The sequence below is a fragment of the Scylla paramamosain genome, chromosome 40, assembly GCF_035594125.1.
Source record: "Scylla paramamosain isolate STU-SP2022 chromosome 40, ASM3559412v1, whole genome shotgun sequence".
Taxonomy (NCBI): Eukaryota; Metazoa; Arthropoda; class Malacostraca; order Decapoda; family Portunidae; genus Scylla; species Scylla paramamosain.
This window is the reverse complement of record NC_087190.1, coordinates 9619104-9639989: the sequence shown is the minus strand read 5'-3', so window position 1 is coordinate 9639989 and position 20886 is coordinate 9619104. Positions and strand designations below refer to the sequence as shown.

At 39.6% G+C, this 20886-nt stretch overlaps 1 protein-coding gene across 3 annotated transcripts in view; it reads left to right on the top strand.

The window, feature by feature from the left end:
• The first annotated feature begins 5615 nt into the window (after positions 1–5615).
• Positions 5616–20886, top strand: part of LOC135092388 (uncharacterized) — a 120149-nt gene continuing 104878 nt past the window's right edge. For 2 of the 3 annotated variants that reach the window (XM_063990851.1, XM_063990850.1), the window contains exon 1: positions 5617–6058. The gene's annotated coding sequence lies outside the window, so the exon portion shown is untranslated. Of the gene's footprint in view, positions 6059–20886 lie in introns of all 3 variants that reach the window. The other variant, XM_063990853.1, reaches the window with a different exon arrangement.

The window sequence follows — 20886 nt, the reverse complement described above, 5'->3', positions numbered from 1 at the left end:
CAACCTTAAGACGCCAGCTAACCACTATAAGAGTGAAATGACTTATCGGAAAGGTGAGAGTTCGATTTCTGAGCTTGATGTGTGTATGTTATACGAAGCCTTAAATTATGTTCAATCCTTTTCTGTACATAAAATTAAGTGCTTGCCATCAGATCATGCTCCTATTAGTACTGATATTCATTTTCCAGGCATAAATATAGACTCTTGTACATGCGAGCTTGTTACCTTGGTGGTCACGCTGTGTTGACAGATTATGAGAAGCGTGGACTATTGGCACACAAGCCCATCAAGTTTTCCTCAGCTGATGGCGATATATTTCGTGCCATTATGAATGTTGATGTGTCTGATTATGAGGATGTTAATGATATCAATAGTTTCGCCCATAAAATGTCTGATGTCCTATATGAGTGTGCCAGACGTAGCCGTGGCGTGGGAGAGGTGTGTCGTGGTGCCAGCAACAGCAGAAACGTCCTGGGCTGCTGGGAAAAGTTGCTGCAGGACAGGGACGACAAACGGGTCTGGCAAGCCATCAGTTGGAAGGGATGTTTGCAAGATCACGCTCATATAGATATTAAACCTTCTGATGAGTTTAAACAGTTTTATGGAGATCTTATGAGGGATGTCAGGAATGATTCTACTGATGAATACCGAGGTTCGTCTGTCTCGATCCTTGTATTAGACCATCGGATCACCCTTTGTGAAGTCAATGCTCAGGTTAGGAAGTTTACGCAGACAAAGCTTGTGGTCCAGATGGTATTGCACCAGGCGTGCTCAAATTGTTATCCGCTCACTGGCTAATGCTTATTACTACACTTTTTAATGGGATATTTACCACGGCATAATATCCTAGTTCCTGGATCAAAGCTAAGGTTGTCACTATACATAAGAGGGATGACAGGAGAGACCAAAAAAACTACAGAGGTATTAGTATAATTAATAGTATTTCTGAATTGTTTGATATGGTTATTTGTTCAAGGTTAGAGCAGTGGTTTGTACCATATCGGGAACAAGCAGGGGCACAGAGAGGACACGGCTGCCTTGAGCACATTATGACTGTGAGTTTCCACTGATTTAGCCAGGAAGAAAAGAAAAGTTATTTGTTACATTTGTTGATTTTAGCCGGGCATATGATTTGGTGACAAGACATATTCTGATAAGGATTTTGAAACGTTTGGGATGTGGGATGCTTTTATTAGGTGTTATTTGTGCAATGTATAGATTGAGAAATGTCATTGGTACTGCAGTGTTTGCTACCACCTTGGGAGTCTGTTGAGGGTCCCCTACGTCCTGTTTGCTTTTCATAATATATGAATAATAATGATTTGATTAAATTATTGAAAGAGAAATGTGATGATGATGGTTTTTTAAAATGGCTACATCTTCTTATTCTAATGGATGACACTGCACTGCTTTCAACAATTCGTGAAAGAATGATTAGGAAGCTGTCTTTGTTAAAGCGATTTTGTGATGAATACGGTATGAAGGTGAATGCATCTAAGACCAAGTTTTTCGTGATACACGGTACAGCAGAGGACAACGAGACAGTATTCATCAACAAGCTGGTGGGATTTACTTGAGATCAGTCTGACGGATCAGTCTCGTCATCAGTTAGGACTCACGCCGATGACAAGGTAGCTCACGTCATGAAATTTGTTTCTTTCCTAAGGAAGAATAATTATATTCCCTTTCAAGTAAAAAAAAACGTGTCTTTGATGGTTGTCTTATGTCAACTCTTTTATATGGATGAGAGTCTTGGTTGAATGCGGAATTGAGACCGATAACAAAGTTATACAACTGGTCATTAAAGTGTCTCTTAGATGTAAGACTAACTACTTGTAATGGTGTTTGTTATGTAGAGGCTGGATACCCACCTCTGTACTCGTTAGTTAAGAGTAAGCAGAAACGCTTTTTCTCTAAGATGTGGAAGGAGAGGCAGAAAATGCAGGATGATCCATTTGTATTGTCAATTAATATTGCCATGGAAAATCGTTATCAAACCATGGGTTATATAAAAAATTTGTTGCACATTGAGAATGATATATCTGAATGATATATCTGAAGGCTTAAGAGAGTTAAAGGCAAACATTTGTACCTCAGCGTCCTCTAAACGTAAAACGTATAGAGATAAATCCAGATCTTTCCGTCCATTCTGTGTACAAAGCCAAAACTCATGTTGAAGAGCAACACCGAGTTGCATTCACAAGATTTCGAATGGCAGCACACTCCCTGGCAGTAGAAGTGGGGAGATGGAACAGAAGAGGATGCGGAAGGCTACCTTTAGAAGAAAGACTTTGTGCATGTGGCCAGATAGAGGCAGAAGTACATGTTACACAACATTGCGTTCTCACTCAACATCTACGAGGCACATACAACTTTCAGAAAATACCAGACTTATCTTTAGAAGTGTTTAGTGATGCTGAAAGATGTGCCATAATCTATAGAATACTGGAAGTGTATAATACCTAGACTGTAGTTTCAGTTTGATTACAGTACGTTTAATAACATTGGTTAATGCTGTAAAAATTATTTTAGATATACATATGGACTCTACATTTGCTGATTATGTTGAAACGTGCTGCCTGAACATTGTTACAAATTTCCTTATTTTTCTGTTTCCTGTTATACAATTATTGTTTATTTGTATTGGACCCATTCTCTAAAGTAAGTTGTACGGGTTGTTGTGGTCAATAAACTAATCTGAATCTAAATCTAATCTAGACGACAGTAAGAATAAAGACATGTCCGTGCCACTTAAAGCTCCAAATTATATCGATCAACTTCTAGTATGTGGAAACAACAAATTTGATTGAAAATAGGCAACTCTAGTGTCATGGCGAGAGTAATGCTGTATACCTAACCAAAAACAAACATCTGACTGACCTGCCTTAGTTGAAGTTAACAAACAGGTAGTTGGACAACCAGTTAATTCCTGCTGCAGTGTCCATGCCACTACTCCATCACGTCTGATGTGAAATATGCACCGAACCTTTATATAGTATCCACAGCCCACACAAAAAGAGTTCTTCCCCCACAGCTGTAAGTCATAATGTTGCAATATCCTTAATAGTTTATCACCCTTCCACATTCACAAAATATTGAACATTTTTGCTGATGGTTCCACGTACTCTCAGATTCTAACACTGTCTATTAATAAGTTTTGGATCTAAATATTAACAAAGAATTTCTCTCAAAATACATAATATCATCAATTCTGACACATTTCCTCTTAATCTACAATATTTTGCGATTGTGATTTTCATGTGACTGGCCCAGCAGAAACCGGGAACATGAATTTTACAGGTGCCTTGTAAACCAAGGGAATATATTACTCCGTGCGCACCTTTTTCATCTCCATAGGTGTCTTCTTCAGTTCTTCGCAAGCGCCTTGGAAACAAGCATTTTCCGACGCATTCTTTTCTTACAGGTCTCCTGGGAGCTTCGGAATCTTATAACTTCTCCGGACGGCAAGCTTTCTAAGTGCTTACAAAAATTGTGGGCGGGGAATGGGGCGGAACAAAAGACAGGCACTCACAGGTAGCAATGCAAACATGTTAGGTGAAAACAAGTCTATTTGCATGTATTTTTTTCAATAAAATCTCGAACATACAGAATTATCTGCATACAAGTCAGTCATGAGTGAAAATCATTATTAAAACTGTGTAGCGTGAATTGTTTCAAATTAAGTGAATAGTAACATTTGCTTACAATGAACGTGGAAGCCTTCCAGCGGGATGCGACATTCTGGCAAGGTAGGTAAAGGTGTCTGAATAGCCTTCTTGCCTTGGACCATGACTTTCAACACATCATTGTGCTGGTACAATGCCATAATGCAGTGTGAGGTCATGACTGATACAACCAACTTACAGTAAAATACTCTAGAGTGGCTTGTCTTCGCTCAGGTGATGAAGTGGGACAGGTCTGAAGAGGCGATACACAAAATAAAACAGAACGGAATCTGAGGACCCGGTGTAAGAGAATCGCTCTCGCCCAGTGAATGATGTGTGACCTGAACAGCTGCTAGAAGTGCTCCCTGCATCGCAGTTTCCCCTTACTCCATCCCATAATCGCTAATAATAGAGAACATTTCGCTATATTATAATATTTGCAGTCTGCCTAGACTAAATAGAATAATAATTAGGGATATCTAAGAGATGAACGCACCCAAAACGCGGAAATAGTGTGAAAATACCAGCAAAGAGACACTTTGACACTTCATTTCATAACTGTTGTATGTACAGTACCATGCAGCAACTTTTACTACTAGTTTTTACTATAGTCATATTGGCCAACATCAGGCATTATTTTGACCTTTAATGTCTTAACCAGGCTGCGGCATATTACTATATGCCTCTTCTTTAAATGTAACAACCACTAAACAACAATAACCAGTGTGTCTGCGTGTCCCTTTCCTTCGATCAGAAAAAAATAAAATAAATAAAAATAAATAAATAACAAAAAAATCAGCCTCATGATTACTTTTATTCAACTGACAATATCAAAAAGCATGGAAGACCAGCAATTCACTTCTAAATAGCATAAAGTTCAAGGAGCGAATTGGTAAGGTTGCTGCTGTTAGCCCCCAAAGCTTATCAGGCAGGGCCAACGTCATGATGAAGACACCATTGATGAAGACAAAGCGTCCTTAGACGGAGGAGGAGTAACGAATAGACCGGCATACAAGCAGCGAATCCTTTATTTTCCCGAGGCAGCCCCGAGTACACCACTGGCAGGTGACGTGGCGAGTGCCTCACGTGGCAAACACCAGCATTGCATATTCATTTCAAATTGGATGTACAAAGGCATCAAAATCATATTACAAAAAATCATATTACAAACAAAGACTGAACATATTAAATGAACAAAGGAAATCTATAGTAATTATTAAATACACCTGTCCTAAGTAACAAAGAAAATGGTCCCACCACCAATCCGCCTTTTCAGGGGAAGCTCACATAAATCGTAATTGAAACGCAACAGCTGCGATCTCTGTGGGGGGAAACATTGCCAATAAACTGTACGACACCTTTTCCTCCGCTGGTCTGTTCTTCAGTGGTGAAGTGGGTGGAGCTCTGAAGAGCTAAAAATTCTAAGCCCTTGTGGGAACTGAAAAAGACTCCTAATGTGGGGTGCCAGATGTAGGGGCAATTAGTGTAAAGGACATTGTTCGGTTTTCCTCTTTTTTTTTTTTCTTCTTTATTTTTTAATTTTGTGTGTGTTTGTCTTTTACAGGAGTTGCCAATCCAAAGGCCTGGTTCATGAGTGATCGCGAGCTGGCTGTAGCATCCAGATTAAAATCAAGATATCACAACAAGAACAGCAGCAGTAACAGTACAGCTCCCTATTTATTTACTTATTTTTTGTGTGGTGAGGGTCAGTATTTGGCTCTATTTTAGCTTTATTTTAGGGGAATAGGGTCGCACGACTCTTCTTAATATATACCCTCTGTTTTTTTTTTATGGTAGGGGATGGGCAAAATGACAACAGTGATTTGCTACAGAAAGTGATGGTAGATTATTTAAAAAACGTATAAAAAGTTATCAGAAAAAAATAGTTTTGTCCGACATATGGTTTGTTTATTTGTTTATGATACCAATAATTTTATAGTAATAATCTCTCTGTGTTTTGAATTCAGACGAGTCTGGAAGTAAAGCCCAATCTACTCAGCTGCTCGCCGTAGACGTTATCACTTTTGACCTGCCCATCTTATAGGTCGCCACTGACATCCCTCCACCTCGCCGATCCACAGTTTTACGCCTTACATGTGCCTTCTTGAAGAGGACTAAACAGCTCCCTAGACTGAAACTCACCAGGATGTGTATATAGTCGGTAACGACATCATTATCCCAAGAAGAAGAAGGCTGTCTGCTCTGCGTTGCTGTATATACGACTAAGCACTCAACTCCTTGCATAAGACGTCACCACCTTCGCCTGGCTGCTCTGCTGGCGGCCGCTGGCGTCAACCACACCCGATAATCTGCTATCATCGGCCTCATCTGTGCCTTCCCCAAGAAGACAGACCAACTGTTCCGCTGTGATAACCTCATTGGTTGATACTGTGGTACGTAGAATAGCCGTGTTTAAATTTATATAAATGCACCTATCCAATATTTTCGGAGGAACCAACATTTTTCTGGTTTTATTATAGTTTAAGCCATTACACACTACGTGGTAATAACCTACCTCATTTTGTTCTTCTCACTATTCACATCATTTCTAATGATTACACTACTTGTCGGAAATTAATAATAACGCCGTGGGCCGTGGGTAGAGATTGGGGACATTGGCTTAAACTATAAATTTACCATTTTTCTGGTAGATTTTGATGTGCTTTGAATGAATTTGTGCTGCAAATTTTTTTTTTCTTATATACCCCCGCACACGTAAACAAGCAGAAATTCATAAAAAAAAAAAAATAACAATTTAACCTAAGTAAACAACATAATTAAACGTAACCAGATCTATCCTACATTAGCAGTAAATTTGATAAAAATGAATATCTCAGGAATGAACAATTTGCGGTGGTAAAGATACACACAACTGTGTTATATGTGATCCAGGTACTTCACTGAGAGCTTTTTTTTTTTTTTTTTTGTGCTGTGAGGCGGGTGCACTTGTATAATAATACCTCGCCGTGGCCCTAAACAGCAACAACAATTTGAATTTTTCCATCACCAAGCTTCCATCTGGTAAGCCCTCACCATAGAGAGACAGGAAGGGAATGAGAAAGATATCATGTGTGGGATTAAATTCATGAAAAAGGAATAAGGCTTGATTATTTGGTATAAGTTTTGCCACTAACCAACCCTGCAGCTGTCAGTGTTTAGACACCTGAGGCTTTTTGGCCTGGTGGTTTCATCCTGAGAGGAGAGTGGCTTTGTCTTTCATTATGTGTTGATATCAAGTAGCAAACTTGTACTATCATGTATCATATAGATAACCTGTATTCGCCTCCCTCATCCAGTAAAAAAAAAAAAAAAAAAAAAAAAAACTCTTACACTGTTAGGTTTGTGGGGATAAATGTTTACAGTAGGACCAAACTGCATTTTGAGTACAAAACTATGATATTTTATCACTGGATTTTTATGTTATAGATGATTTTGAGCATAAAACATGCCAGAATATTTCATTTTGCCTTCCCTCATCCCCTACGATCTTGGAGGCTTCTTGGGAAGCGGGATGGGCAGGAAATACCAGCCTAGCTTAACCTAACCTAGCAAACTACATATATTTCACATTAAAAAAAATCATTGTACCATTATGGTAGCCACAATTACAGATCACAAGAAGAAGAAGAATGTGTTTGTGAACACTGCTAATTTGCATCACTTAACAAAAATTCCTTATATCATGATACTATTAATTTGCAATGGAAGCTTCAGTAAAGTATGTTTCTCAGTATCCATAAAAGTAATCAAAAACATTATTCTCAAATGTGTAAAGTGTTATGGTCCTCTTCTAAAACAATACCTTTGTGGTTGTTGAGAGGGTTGTAGCTCCTCTCTTAGATTAGATTGGAGGAATCAAGCCCCCATTATCATGTATTGGGCTATGTAGTCAATTCAGCCCCAACTTGGACCATTGCCAACTTGGGCTAGACTGCCACCAACTTGGACCACAATATACCAACTCAGACCACAATAGTAGACCAACTTGGGCCACAATAGTGGACCAACTTGGATCAGATCTAGATATCAATAAATAGAACAAAAGGTTAAAACAAAAGGTTAAAACAATAAAATTCATGCATTCAAATAATAGTTTGTGATTCATCAATAAGGTTAAATGAAAATAAAAATTAAAATGTAGTTGAAAATCAAAGTATGAAAGTTTTAAAACAATTGCAAAAGACAAAATAGGAGGTTAAAAGAAAGAAAAATGAAATCTAGTAGTTAGAAAATAAAATTATAAAAACTTTTAAAATAAGTAAAAAAAATAAAGTTAAGAGGATGAAAATTAAAATGTAGTTGTAAAATGAAAATATAAAAGCTGTTAAACAAATATAAAGATGTAAAATAAAGTTAAAAAGGAATTGACATTAAAATGTAGTTGAGAAATTAAAGTATAAAAGTTTTAAAACAAATACAAAGATGTAAAGCAAGGTTAAAAGCAAATAAAAGTTAAAATATAGTTAAAAAACAGAGTTGTAAAAGGTTTATTAAAACAATAAAAATTCATGCATTCACATGAGTGAAATGAGAAACAGCCTTCACCAGGTTTTTAGCCGATCAACGGCCTTGAGGAAATTCATCCCAAAGTTTGACTATTTGTCCATCTTGCTTGGCGTATTTTGTTTTTGGTGCTGCAACTTTTTTCTATCATTTGATAGCTGTATGTGGAGTGTTATATACCTTGCAATAGTGTTATGAGAGAATAAAAACTTATTTGGCCTTGATGTGCTTTCAAATCCAATCTGTAATGCCAGCCTTCTGTTAGTTCTTATACTGCTAGCAAACACACACCAAGCTTTGGGAGGCCATATCTCAGACCTTATCCAAGTAGTGTTTATGTACTCTAAAAGATTTAAAAGTGGTTGTGACTCAACTGCTTTTCTATAAAATCTTGAAAATAGTCCTACATGTTCATCTGGCACATAGTAGAGAAAGCGATTGTCTTAAAAATTTGTATATTTTATTCTCATTTGTGTGGGCAGACTGAAGGCTGAGTTCTTGGACTTCCTTCCAAACTGCCTGTCCTCAGTGAAAGGCACAACCACATATAACCACATCTGGGAAAACATCTGGGATAGCCCACCTAACACTTGCCTCAAAATTGAGTATTACTTGTTTTACTTTTAATTGTCCATCCAGGATTTTTTTAGTTCTACTGAATACTTTCTTATAGTCTCTCTGTATCTGACAAGACATTAGAACAAATAAAATGGGCATTTGCTTTACATTTGCATCACATTACATGAATGCATGAATGCTAAAAAGCTGTGTGAAGGGCCACTCACAACTTTGAATGTTCCATCAACATAACATCTTTTTACTTTAGCAAGTAACTGAAGCTGTTTTTGTGTTGCAAATACTAAGTGATGTCTGTCCCTTACACTTATATCATATTGAAGAAAGTTAGGTGGTATGTGTTCCTCATTGACTTCAAAAGTCAGGTCAATGGGCTCCACAGGTCTGTTAGCTCTCTGCTTTCTGTTTGCCAGATGAGTGAGATTTACAGTGGCAGGTAGCAAAGCAGTAGGCATGGTTGTATTGGATCAGTGTTTTTCAAGCATTACTTCCTCCACAATTTCTAATGCTGGCCGAAACATATCCTTCATTGCTTTTTCTTTAATTAACTTTGACATCTTACTTGTGGTCACAGGGCATGCTTCTAATGGGTGAGAATGTTCATTGGGTCTTCTGATAAACATGTTTACTTCCTTGATTGTCATTCCACAGTTAACAGTTTCATTGCCCACTGCACATTGCCAGTGAACACCAACACTTGTTTTCCTCTTAAAAGTGTATAAATAACCATGACCATCTGTAAGTTTTTTGCTTCCCTCTTTGTGAAGATGCAGATACTTTTCATATGTGAGATCTTCCACCAATGCTTGTGCAGAGCAGTCAGCACTGATGTTCATTGTGTCATACTCAATGAGAATGTCACAATCATGACCTTGTACAGAAGATCATGTGGCATACCTCCAGTTTACTTCCAGACCCCTTACTGCTTTTCTATACTCCTCCCTTGTAATGTTGGTCTCACAAACTCTGTGTTGCCAAAACTTCATCCATCACACAGCAATGCCTCCTGCAAAATTAATTAATTCATATAATAAAAAGAATTAGACCACTTACCACTATTTAAGATTCCAGATACTTTGTTTAATTTATTGTATTGCATCCTTTGCCTTCTCGAATAGGGACACTCTATGTTCAGGTACACCAAACACTTGCCCATGATCTGCCTTATACGGTGTAGAAATGGAACCTGGGCTGGACATGAGTGAGGGTGCAAAATGATTTGGATAATTCACCTAAGGTTTGGATCTTGAGTTTGAGTTGAAATAAATGCTGGTTCAGGTCTGGTTGTTTAGAGTGATGGTTGTAACACCTGGTTACTTAACTTATTATGGTTAAAGTAGCAATAGACATGGTAACTTTTTGAGCTGGATAACTTATTAAATTAGATTAAATTGAATTTTCAGTAACAAAATTTTGGAACACTAATACCTTAACCCTGTACTTTATTTGTTCAAGATTTTTTTTTAATCCAGTGAACCAGTGACTTGAAAAACATGAATGTGTTTGAGATAAATGATGGTTCAAGTTGGTCGGAGTTGGTTGACATGATGGTTTAAGTTGGTAATTCAAAAATTCTGAATGGTCTGAGTTGGAGATGGTCCAAGTTGGACCTACCCCATGTAGCTACACTGGCAGGCCTTAATTAGTTCTCAGGTGATCTGTTTTACTGACCACACCAATTATTGTGGGGTCAAGGAAAGGCAATTCTCTCCAACATTTATTGATGAGGTAGGCATGACCGTAAGAACAACAAACAAGTTCTCAGTTTCAGTTTCTCATAAGATAACATTATACACTGATATAAAACACTTTCAACATATTACAGTATTCATAAACAACACATGCAATCAACTTGGCACTATGGCATTCAGTTTCTACTACAAAAGTAAGACATTTACCTTGGTGACCTTCCCGCCCCCTCTTTGTGTGAATGTGACTAGGCTGTAAGTGATGCCTGCAAGCGATAAATGGGTACGCCACACTCCACTGACAGGTGAGCATTGGCTCGAAGCTTCATATAGAATTGAGTACTGATACTTTCGTATATGTTTTCATGTAAGTAGGAACCTATTGAACATTTCACTTATGATTATAGATGAATAGTGATGTGAGGTACATACACACAGTACATACATACAGTAACATGGCTCCCCTAAATTATGTAATTAAATTAACAGTATGTATGTTAAAACTAGTATTAGCACACAATAAATACTTTGTTATACTGGCTCCTTGGTGAGGATGTTCTAGTGGGGATGCATCACCTTTTAACAGCAATACTAGATTATGTATTGGCCTCTCTATGATGGTCCTGTTGGTCTTTGTGTGTTTTCCTCTAAGTATGAGAGGTGACACTAAACCTAATGGATCATATATAGAGCTCACTGTTGACAGCATTGCTCTCCTGGTGAGTAGCTTGTCTTTCAGCTTCTAAATTGAAATGTGTCAGATTCTGTGCACCACTCAACTCCCAGAGTTCTTTCTATAGGCAGTGTGTCGTCATTCTTACTAAAATCCAAACTTTTAACTCCATCTGCTCTCTCACAAGGAGAAGTTGTAACTAATACATCTTTGTTGTTTGAAGGTTAAACTTCCTTGTTATATAATTCTTTGCTCTGCTGAATAAGAGTGATAGCTTCATCCATTGTAGCTGCTGACTTCAAACCATCAACAACATAAAAGTTATTTCTTATAAACTGGGCTACATCAGATCCACATCCATCTTCAGCTTTCTTAAGTGCAAACTTAGCAACACTTAGATATGATGTAGCCCCAAACAGGTGAACTGTCATTCTGTATTTGGCTATCTCATCATTAAGGTCACCATTTTTCCACCATTTTTCATTTGAAAATGAAGGTGAAATATTGGAAAGTTATTTTTACTGTAAGGAACTGCCAGAACCTCCCAAAGGCCACAACATTTTCAACATCTTGTCTTCTTACCTGGAATCTTGTAGTTTGTCATGGAACTGAAGCATTGGAATCTGCACTGATGGCGCTCCCTCAGTGGTTGGCTCAGTACAAGGCTTTGTATCATGTCTGAAAGAAAAAAAACCTGAAATCATAACAAGTCGCTGCTTTCTCCACCAAGAAGTTCTGGCTTAAGAACTATTGGGGATGATTTAAAACAAGTCCTTGATATAATTGTGAACATGGTCATATTTATAAAGCAGCACCCTCTGAAGTCTTGCATGTTTGCAAGGTTGTGTGTAAACAGGCAAAAAGATCATGTGATGCTTTTCCTGCACACAGAGGCTTGATGGCTTTTGAGAGGTAAACTTTTGACAAAGGTATTCGAGCTGTGACAGGAACTGCTACTTTTCTTCAAAAAGAATGATAAAGCTAGTTTCTGTGAATGTCTTGAATCTACAAACTGGTAAATGAAACTAGCATATTTAGCAGATACTTATCAACATTTAAATAACTTCCACACAAACATGCAGGATGTGAAAGAAAACATTCTGACTTCCACAAACTTCTTGCATTTAAGAATAAACTCACTGTTTGGAAAGGCACCTTTCAAGAGGAAATGCCAGAATGTTTCCACCCCCTACTTTAGATTCAAACTAAGACAATATGAAAATGTCATTCCATTAATTACTAGTCATTTGGGATTACTGTCAGAAAAACTTTATAAGTACTTTTCCTCCTTGTCATCAGATATGTATGACTGGATGAGAAACCCCTTCACTGAGTTCTCACCAACTACAGAAAACCTACTTTGTCTGCAAGGAGAGGAAAAACTAAGTTAACTACAGTGTGATTGAACCTTGAAAATTAAATTTAATGAAGTATCACTTGACAAGTTTCGGATTTCAGCAAAGAAAGAGTACCCTGTCATCTTAGTAAAAGCGTTGGATAGTTTACTTCAGCTCTTTGAACAAGCTTCCTCATGCCTCACTGTCATTAAAAGCAAGTCAAGAAATTTTCTTCTGTCTGTCGAGGAAGAACTGCATGTGTCTGTCAAAATTCGGTGAAGAATTTCAGATATGAAAAAAAAAAGCCCAAGTCATGCTAAGTTTAGCCTCCAACTAGCTTTTTTTTTTTTTTATGTAGGAGGGACACTGGCCAAGGGCAACAAAAATCCAAATAAAAAAAACCCACTGAAATGCCAGTCCCATAAAAGGGTCAAAGCAGTACTCAAAAATTGATGGATTAGTGCCTTGAAACCTCCCTCTTGAAGGAATTCAAGTCATAGTAAGGTAGAAATACAGAAGCAGGCAGGGAGTTTCAAACTTTACCAGAAAAAGGGATGAATGATTGAGAATACTGGTTAACTCTTGCATTAGAGAGGTGGACAGAATAGGGGTGAGAGAAAGAAGAAAGTCTTGTGCAGCGAGGCCATGGGAGGAGGGGAGGCATGCAGTTAGCAAGATTAGAAGAGCAGGTAGCATGAAAATAGCGGTAGAAGACAGCTAGAGATGCAACATTGCGGCAATGAGAGAGAGGCTGAAGACAGTCAGTTAGAGGAGAGGAGTTGATGAGAAGAAAAGCTTTTGATTCCACCCTGTCTAGAAGAGCAGTATGAGTGGAACCCCCCCAGACATGTGAAGCATACTCCATAGATGGACAGATAAGGCCCTTGTACAGAGTTAGCAGCTGCGGGGTTGAGAAAAACTGGCGGAGACGTCTCAGAACGCCTAACTTCATAGGAGCTGTTTTAGTTAGAGATGAGATGTGAAGTATCCAGTTCAGATTATAAGTAAAGGACAGACCGAGGATGTTCAGTGTAGAAGAGGGGGACAGTTGAGTGTCATTGAAGAAGAGGGGATAGTTGTCTGGAAGGTTGTGTCGAGTTGATAGATGGAGGAATTGAGTTTTTGAGGCATTGAACAATACCAAGTTTGCTCTGCCCCAATCAGAAATTTTAGAAAGATCAGAAGTCAAGCATTCTGTGGCTTCCCTGTGTGAAATGTTTACCTCCTGAAGAGTTGGACGTCTATGAAAAGACGTGGAAAAGTGCAGGGTGGTATCATCAGTGTAGGAGTGGATAGGACAAGAAGTTTGGTTTAGAAGATCATTAATGAATAATAAGTTGAGAGTGGGTGACAGGACAGAACCCTGAGGAACACCACTGATAATAGATTTAGAAGAACAGTGGCCATCTACCACAGCAGCAATAGAACGGTCAGAAAGGAAACTTGAGATGAAGTTACAGAGAGAAGGATAGAAGCCGTAGGAGGGTAGTTTGCAAATCAAAGCTTTATGCCAGACTCTGTCAAAAGCTTTTGATATGTCCAAGGCAACAGCAAAAGTTTCACCAAAATCTCTAAAAGAGGATGACCAAGACTCAGTAAGGAAAGCCAGATCACCAGTAGAGTGGCCTTGACAGAACCCATACTGGTGATCAGATAGAAGGTTGTGAAGTGATAAATGCTTAAGAATCTTCCTGTTGAGGATAGATTCAAAAACTTTAGATAGGCAGGAAATTAAAGCAATAGGATGGTAGTTTGAGGGATTAGAACGGTCACCCTTTTTAGGAACAGGCTGAATGTAGGCAAACTTCCAGCAAGAAGGAAAGGTAGATGTTGACAGACAGAGCTGAAAGAGTTTGACCAGGCAAGGTGCAAGCACAGAGGCACAGTTTCAGAGAACAATAGGAGGGACCCCATCAGGTCCATAAGCCTTCCAAGGGTTTAGGCCAGCAAGGACATGGAAAACATCATTGTGAAGAATTTTAATAGGTAGCATGAAGTAGTCGGAGGGTGGAAGAGAGGGAGGAACAAGCCCAGAATCGTCCAAGGTAGAGTTTTAGCAAAGCTTTGAATGAAGAGTTCAGCTTTAGAAATAGATGTGATAGCAGTGGTGCCATCTGGTTGAAATAAAGGAGGGAAAAAAGAAGCAAAGTTATTGGAGATATTTTTGGATAGATGCCAGAAGTCATGAGGGGAGTTAGATCTTGAAAGGTTCTGACACTTTCTGTTAATGAAGGTGTTTTTGGCTAGTTGGAGAACAGACTTGACATGGTTCCGGGCAGAAATATAAAGTGCATGGGATTCTGGTGATGGAAGGCTTAAGTATCTTTTGTGGGCCACCTCTCTATCATGTATAGCACGAGAACAAGCTGTGTTAAACCAAGGTTTGGAAGGTTTAGGTCGAGAAAAAGAGTGAGGAATGTATGCCTCCATGCCAGACACTATCACCTCCATTATGCGCTCAGCACACAAAGACGGGTCTCTGACACAGAAGCAGTAGTCATTTCAAGGAAAATCAGCAAAAGCTGAAACTCTTCCATTAATAGAAATTGTCAAAATCATCTTTCAAAATCTAACTCCAATTGTGACTTCTGGCATCTTGCCAAAAACATCTCAAATAACTTTACCTCTTCATCTTTCCCTCCTTTACTTCAACCTGATGGCACCACTATCATCTCATCTATTTCTGAAGCTGAACTGTTCACTCAAACCTTTGCTAAAAACTACCTTGGATAATTCAGGGCTTGTTCCTCCCTCTTCTCCACCTGCTAACTACTTCATGCTACCTGTTAAAATCATTCGCAGTGGTATTTTCCATGCCCTTGCTTAAACCCTTGGAAGGCTTATGGACCTGATGGGGTCCTTCCAATTGTTTTCTGAAACTGTGCCTCTGTGTTTGCCCCTTCCCTACTCAAACTCTTTCAGCTTTGTCTATCAACATATACCTTTCCATCTTACTGGAAGTTTTCCTATATTTAGCCTGTTCCTGAAAAGGGTGACTGTTCTAATCCCTCAAATTACCATCCTATTGCTGTAATTCCTTGCTTATCTAAACTTTTTTAATATATCCTCAACAGGAAGATTAAGTCTTAAACTTTTATCACTTACAGTCTTCTGTCTGATCACTTGTATAGGTTCTGTCAAGGCTGCTCTGGCTTTCTTTACTGAGTCTTGGTCATCCTCTCTTAGAGATTTTGGTGAAACTTGCCTTAGACTTATCAAAAGCTTTTGATATAGTCTGGCACAAAGCTTTGATTTCCAAACTACCCTTCTGTGGCCTCTATCCTTCTCTCTGAAACTTCATCTCAAGTTTTCTTTTGGACCATTCTATTGCTGCTGTGGTAGACAGTTACTGTTCTTCTCTTAAATATATGAAATGGTATTCCTCAGGGTTCTGTCCTGTCACCCACTCTCTTCCTATTATTCATCAGTGATCTTCTAAATCTCTTGTCCTATCCACTCCTACACTAATGATACCACCCTGCACTTTTCCTTGTCTTTTTGTAGACGTCCAACAATTCAGGAAGTAAACAGTTCACGCAGGGAAGCAACAGAATTCCTGACATCGGATCTCTTTCAAATTTCTGATTGGGGCAGAGCAAACTTATTATTCAATGACTCAAAAACTCAATTCCTCCATCTATCAAGTCAATACAACCTTCCAGATAACTACCCCTTCTTCAGTGACACTCATCTGTTTCCCTCTTCTACACTGAATATCCTCAATCTGTCCTTTACTTATTATCTAAATTGGAAACTTCACATTTCATCTTTAGCTAAAATTAGGTTTTCTGAGTCATCTCTGCCAGTTTTTCTCACCCCTCCCACCCAGCTGCTAATTTTGTACAGGAGCCTCATCCATCCACGTGTGGAGTATGCTTCACACGTATTGGAGGTTCCACTCATAGCTCTCTTTTAGATAGGGTGGAATCAAAATCTTTTTGTTTTATCAACTCCTCTCCTCATTGCCACAATGTTGCATCTTTTGGTATTTTCTACTGCATTCACTGGTATTTTCATGCCAACTGCCCTTCTGATCTTGCTAACTGCATGCCTTCTCTCCTCATGTGGCCTTGCTGCACAAGACTTCTTTCTCTCAACCCTATTATGTCCACTTTTGTAATGCAGAGTTAACCAGTATTCTCAGTCATTAATCCCTTTCTCTGGTAAACTCTGGAACTACCTGTCAGCTTCTGTATTTCTTCCTTCCTATAACATGAACTCTTTGAAGAGGGAAGTTTTTAAGACACTTATACTGACAGTAGACACTTTTCTGTTCCCTCCTACTTTCTCTAGCCTCATTTTCACTACAAAGCTGGATGTTGCATTTATGTGTGCAATGACTTAACCTGCTCTTGTGCCCATGTTCTTGAATCTTCTGAGTTTTCCACCATCTGGCTACAACTACAGAATCACTCTCAAACTAAATTCATTTGTGCTGTATACCTCTCATCGAACTCCTCTAACTATAAGAAATTCTTTGACTACTTAACTTCCAAAGTGGAGCACATTCTGACTCTTCCCTTCTGCAAAAATCTCTATTCTTGGAGACTTCAGTGTTCACCACCAGCTTTGCCTTTCCTCTCCCTTCGCTGACCATCCTGGTGAGGTCTAAAGCACTGGATGAGGGGGTACTGTGAATTTATCATTAAACCCAGCTGTGACCTCACTGAACGTTTCCCTTTGTGTCTCACAACACAAGCGGGTAGTCACAGCCTGCCCTCTAAAGACAACTCTCTTCCTCCACACAAAACTGCAAGCACCTAATAACACACACACCCTTCACTCAAAATTTCATAATTCATGGTGACTCCTACACCAGCCTTGGAGTCCCCATCTGGGGAAGGGACCACAAATGTCCTCCTGATGACAACCTTAAGTGTCTTGACACCCCCCTCAATTTTTTCTTCATTAACTTCTGCAACATTCGCAGCCTAAGATCTAATTTTCAATATGTAGAACACCACCTCTCCTCTTCTAAATCTCATTTTTTCCTCACTGAAACTCAGGTGTCTGAGGTAACTGACAGTAGCCCCTTTTCTGTTCCCTCCTACTTTCTCTATCCTCGTTTTCGATCCAAAGCTGGATGTTGTGTTTATGTGCGCAATGACTTAACCTGCTCTTCTGCCCATGCTCTTGAATCTTCCAAGTTTTCCACCATCTGGCTATGACTATAGACTCACTCTCAAACTAAATTTATCTGAGCTGTATACATCTCACCTAACTCCTCTGACTATAAGAAATTCTTTGACTACTTAACTTCCAAAGTGGAGCACATTCTGACTCTCTTCCCTTTTGGAGAGATCTCCATTCTTGGAGACTTCAATGTTCACCACCAGCTTTGGCTTTCCTCTCTCTTCACTGCCCATCCTGGTGAACTAGCCTTCAACTTTGCTAGTTGAAGAGCAATTGGTGCAACACTTTACTTGTATTCCTGACCGTCTTGGAGATATGCCCAACATTCTTGACCTTTTCCTAACCTCTAATCCTTCTGCTTATGCTGTCACCCTCTCTTCTCTGTTGGGCTCCTCTGATCACAACCTCGTATCTGTATCTTGTCCTATGGCTCCCATCCTTCCTCAGGATTCCCCTAAGTGGAGGTGCCTCTGGCATTTTGCCTCTGCTAGTTGGGGGAACCTGAGGATGTATTTTGCTGATTTTCCTTGGAATGACTACTGCTTCCATGTCAGAGACCCATCTCTGTGTACTGAGCACATAACAGAGGTGATAGTGTCTGGCATGGAGGCATACATTCCTCACTCTTTTCTTGACCTAAACCTCCCAAATCTTGGTTTAACACAGCTTGTTCTCGTGCTATACTCAATAGAGAGGTGCCCCACAAAAGGTACTTAAGCCTTTCATCACCAGACTTTCATGCAGTTTATATTTCTGCTCAGAACCATGCCAAGTCTGTTCTCCAACTAGCCAAAACTCCTTCATTAATAGCAAGTGTCAAAATCTTTCAAGATCTAACTCCCCTCATGACTTCTGGTATCTAGCCAAAAATATCCCCAATAACTTTGCTTCTTCTTCTTTCCCTCCTTTATTTCAACCAGATAGCAGCACTGCTATCACATCGATCTCTAAATCTGAACTCTTTGCTCAAACTTTTGCTAAAAACTACCTTGTAAAATTCAGGGCTTGTTCCTCCCTCTCCTCCACTCTCTGCCTACTTCATGCTACCTATTAAAATTCTTTGCAATGATGTTTTCCATGCCCTTGCTGGCCTAAACCCTTCGAAGGCTTATGGACCTGATGGGGCCCCTCTTACTGTTGTCAGAAATTGTGCTTCTCTTCTTGCACCTTGCCTAATCAAACTCTTTCAGCTCTGTCTGTCAACATCTGCCTTTCCTTCTTGCTGGAAGTTTGCCTACATTCAGCCTGTTCCTAAAAAGGGTGACTGTTCTAATCCCTCAAACTGCTGTCCTTTTGCTTTAATTTCCTGCCTATCTAAAGTTTTTGAATTTATCCTGAACAGGAAGATTCTTAAACATCTTTCACTTCACAACCTTCTGTCTTATTGCCAGTATGGGTTCCGTCAAGGCTGCTCTACTGGTGATCTTCTGACTTTCCTTACTGAGTCTTTCAGAGACTTTGGTGAAACTTTTGCTGTTGTCTTGGATATATCAAAAGTTTTTGATAGAGTCTGGTACAAAGCTTTGATTTCCAAGCTACCCTCCTATGGCTTCTATCTTTCTCTCTCTAACTTCATCTCAAGTTTCCTTTCTGACCGTTCTATTGCTGCAGTGGTAGATGGTCACTGTTCTTCTAAATCTGTTAACAGTGGTGTTCCTCAGGGTTCTGTCTTGTCACCCATTCTATTCTTATTATCCATCAATGACCTAAACTAAACTTCTTGTTCTATGCACTCCTACGCTGATGATACCACCCTGCACTTTTCCATGTCTTTTCATAGATGTCCAACCCTTCAGGAAGTAAACATTTCACACAGGGAAGCCACAGAATGCCTGACTTCTGATCTTTCTAAAATTTCTGATTGGGGCAGAGCAAACTTGGTATTGTTCAATGCCTCAAAAACTCAATTCCTCCATCTATCAACTTGACACAACCATCCTGACAACTTTCCTCTCTTCTTCAGTGAAACTTAACTGTTCCCCTCTTCTACACTGAACATCCTTGGTCTGTTCTTTACATATAATCTGAACTGGAAACTTTGCATATTATCTCTAGCTAAAAACAGTTTCTATGAAGTTAGGTATTCTGGGATGTCTGTGCCAGTTTTTCTCATCCCCCCTAGCTGCTAACTCTGTACAAGGGCCTTATCTGTCCATGTATGGAGTATGCTTCACATGTCTGGGGCGGCTCCACTTATATCGCTCTTTTAGACAGGGTGGAATCAAAAGTTTTCTTCTCATCAACTCCTCTCATCTAACTGACTGTCTTTTGCTTCTCTCTCATTGCCGCAATGTTGCGTGTCTAGCTATCTTCTACCATTATTTTCATGCTAAGTGCTCTTCTGATCTTGCTAACTGCATGCCTCCCCTCCTCCCGCGGCCTCACTGCACAAGACTTTCTTCTTTCTCTCATCCCTATTTTGTGTACCGCTCTAATGCAAGAGGTAACCATTATTCTCAGTCATTCATCCCTTTGTCTGGTAAACTCTGAAACTCCCTGCCTGCTTCTGTATTTCCACTTTCCTATGACTTGAATTCCTTCAAGAGGGAGGTTTCAAGACAATTATCCTGCAATTTTTTACTAATGCTTAGGATCCTGTTCAGGGACTGACATCTCAGTTGGCTTTTTTTTTTTTTTTTTGTGGATTTTTGTTGCCTTTTGCCAGTGTCCCTCCTACACACAAAAAAAAAGAAAAAAAAGTGACCCCTATGATCTTCATCTCTTGTTGTGGCATCAGTGTTGTCCAGTGAACCAGAGACGAATCTTGCTGCTTCCTCTGGACACCACAAGCAGCTATGTCTTCTCGGCAGCAAATCTGGCCTGCCATCTGTTCCCTATTCCTCAATGTGGCGGAGGGTGGTGTTGAGGTGGGATGTCGTGGAATCCTCCATCCCAGGGTTGAAGGCCAATGCCATGGTGATGTCATCAACATACACCATGGATTTGGGAACGAGGCTCAGCAGGTCATTAATATAAACATTCCACAGCAGTGGCCTCAACACACTGCCCTGTGATACACCTGTTGTAATATACTGCGAGGGAAACTGCTACTCATTGTGCACCACTAGCATATGACAGGTGATGGCAAAAACCTGCCCAGTCGACCTCCTCCTACTGCCAGAGGGTGCAGGTGGTTCTCTTGTCCTGATGTCTCCTCAGGAGCATCCTGGTGAAGACTGCCTTGTGATCTTAGCTCCCAATGGGAGCCAATGATGAGCAGTGCACCTTGTGGGAGGGAAAAATCCATCACCATGGGATTGAGAGAGGAGCCAAATAGATGAGTGGGGAAGGTGATGTGGTTGTGCAGGTCA